At 33.8% G+C, this 2,786-nt stretch overlaps 1 pseudogene; it reads right to left on the bottom strand.

Annotated features, from left to right (window-relative positions):
- LOC107061130 (serine/threonine-protein kinase Aurora-3-like) overlaps positions 1-2,364 on the bottom strand; it is a 2,758-nt pseudogene extending 394 nt beyond the window's left edge.
- Positions 2,365-2,786: the final 422 nt, after the last annotated feature.

Genomic DNA, 2,786 nt, shown 5'->3' with positions numbered 1-2,786 from the left:
TTTTTTTTTTTTTTTATGACAAGGGAAACCCGCAGCAGCCGCTATCCTTTGGGTGCGCACAGGGTAAAACCCCCGCTCCTATGCAATAGCTCGCAAACTACATAGGAGAGGTAACTCACACTAGGCAAGCCTGGTGTGACGAGCTCCATCATTCTGATGCTAAATAGTCCAGAATTTCACACATTGTATGTCTCTTGCTTCTAGATTGTACAGACCATCAAAGTCTGCAATCTTCAAGCGATCCTGCATTTCATGTGATGATCTGATTAATGTTTTCTTGCTATGCAGTGTGTCAATGATTTCTGGATTGATTTTAGCAAGGCTGTGCTAAGCACTACATCATAAACATAATCTTAATAGGATCGTCTTAAGTGTTCTGTTATATATGGTTTTATTAGAATACTTGTACACCTACAAATATACTTTCAATCCATGATCCCGATTGTCATTATCCTAATTGACTTTTCATAGGAAAAAAAGATTTGAATAAGCTATTATATTAGAGCTCAATAAATGGTTAACTAAGCTGCAATTGTATGTTCATCTCTAACAAAGTGTTTAGGGTATTAACCAATGAAAAAAGTCAAGGAGTCTTATTACTTTATTAACCCCTGCAAAAATGAATAAACAACTCAATAAAATGAGAGTAAGTTATTACATGATAATCTTCAACTTTGGAATTCAGTGACTAGAGGCATTTTGACCATCAACAAGAGGGAACTGTCAGAACTTTCCTTGTATTTCACTGTTATCTCTAAACAAACATTGGAAACTAAAGTCGATTTGTATTTTACTCCTCAAAATTAATTTGTATATCAATGTTGCAAAAATGAAAGGACGGACGGTTCAAACTGTTATATCCAGTAAAAAACACAGATGTAAATTTCAAATTAGCCATATATATTGTGTGTGTTTTTATCTTTCTAGGAAATGGTGCTAATAATACTTAGCATATGTGACAAAGGAAGATGATTAGTTATCAAGATGTTACCTTATGATCAAGTAATAGATTTTCCGGCTGTATATCCTGTGAATAACATACTTCCCATGACAGTACGCCAGTGCTTGTGTGAGACTTGCAATATGCTACAAAAGAACCAACTAAAGTATCAAAAGTCAAAGAAAAAACCTAAAGCAACAGGAAAGAAGTTGAACACTAAATAATGTTTTCTACATAAATGTAATTATGTGTTCAACTATTCCATAAAAAATTTCAGGTAAACTCTGAGTCATAAAAAGGAAAAATGGTAAATGATAACAGTAGTTCATTGTTTAACATTAAGCACAAAAAAAATAAGATAAACAATACACTATGAAAATGAAAAAACACAAACTGATACAAATGCAACCCAAAATTGCACCATCTTCCGAGTAAACTACTTGAAAGACCATATCTTACATGTCATATAGTAATAGATAACGAAAGAGCTGAATCTCTATCCTCTTTGTTTGGGTTTGGGGGAAGAGGCAATCAGTTGAAATAATTTAAAAGCTCAAACTAAATAACAAAACGATGCCTCAATCCCAAGCTAGTTGAGTCGGCAATGAGAATCTCAGAATCCATTTCGCTTCATTTGTACTCATCTCATTCAAATATTCAATAATATGGAGCTCTCTAACACTAGAATTAATGAATATATGCTTATAACAAATTACAAAACCAAATCATAATACTGCAAATGAACTATGTACTTTTGTTTCAAATCTTATATGAAGAGAGCAAGCAATAGGATGTGACATACTATATCAGCTTGTTTCTCAGGAAGGCGATCGGTCTTCCTGAGCTCCCTATACAGCTCATCGCCATGAGCATACTCCATAATCAAGTTAATTCACTCCTCATCATGAAATCAATCATATAGTCTCAATATATTCGGATGACGAAGACTCGTTTGAATCTCCATTTCCCTCCTAAAATGATAATGCAACCTGTATTTCTCTATTTGCTCCTTGAATATCACCTTGCAACGCCACTATAAACCCACTCTGCTCCGTCAACATAAATCAAGTTCATCAAAAAGCACTTCAAACATTTTTCTAATAAATAATTTACTCACAAACAAAGCTAAAATTTCAACTTTATGGATCCTAAATCTAATATTTGACACATATTGAGTAATTTTTGTGCAAAAGCTACTGGATTTGACCGAACTCATATCACATACTTCTAGCTCCGCATCCTGAATCTAATGCGCATATATTATAAACGATACTACATAAAAATTGTACTGATGATCAACTTACCTTAACTTCACAGGCGAGGTATACACGGCCAAATTTGCCTTTTCCGAGGAGTTTTCCGATCTCAAAATCGTTGAGTGACCATTGTTTTTTAGGGTTTTTTGGTGGTTGTTTTTGGAGGTTTTAGAGATTTGGAAGCCATTTGTGCGAAGTAATTTTGGAGGTAAACACTGTAAATTCAAATTTGGTTTTTTTTAGGGAATTTAGGTGTTTCGAAATTTATAACGGGTTCTTGGGCTGAAAAACGAATCGGGTTGGAAAGTCCATTCTTCATTTTACCTTGGGCTTTTAACACGTTTTGTCTGTCGGTCAAAAATAATTATAAGGGAAAATTGTATATAATAGCAAACTATTAATTCAAATTAAATGCTACAAACATAGTTTGATTTAATTGTACCTCATAGCAAACTGTTGCTATTTCACCTCTCTCCTGGTGAATCTCGTTCTCTCCCTCGCCTCTCTCATTTTTTATACAAACACAAGTGTATAAAGTGCGTTTGTGTTTGTATAAAGCGAGAGAAAATTGTATATATACATATATTTTC

The sequence above is a fragment of the Solanum tuberosum genome, unplaced genomic scaffold, assembly GCF_000226075.1.
Source record: "Solanum tuberosum cultivar DM 1-3 516 R44 unplaced genomic scaffold, SolTub_3.0 scf00118, whole genome shotgun sequence".
Lineage (NCBI taxonomy): Eukaryota > Viridiplantae > Streptophyta > Magnoliopsida > Solanales > Solanaceae > Solanum > Solanum tuberosum.
The sequence above is the reverse complement of the archived record's forward strand: the minus strand, read 5'-3'. Positions and strand labels throughout refer to the sequence as shown.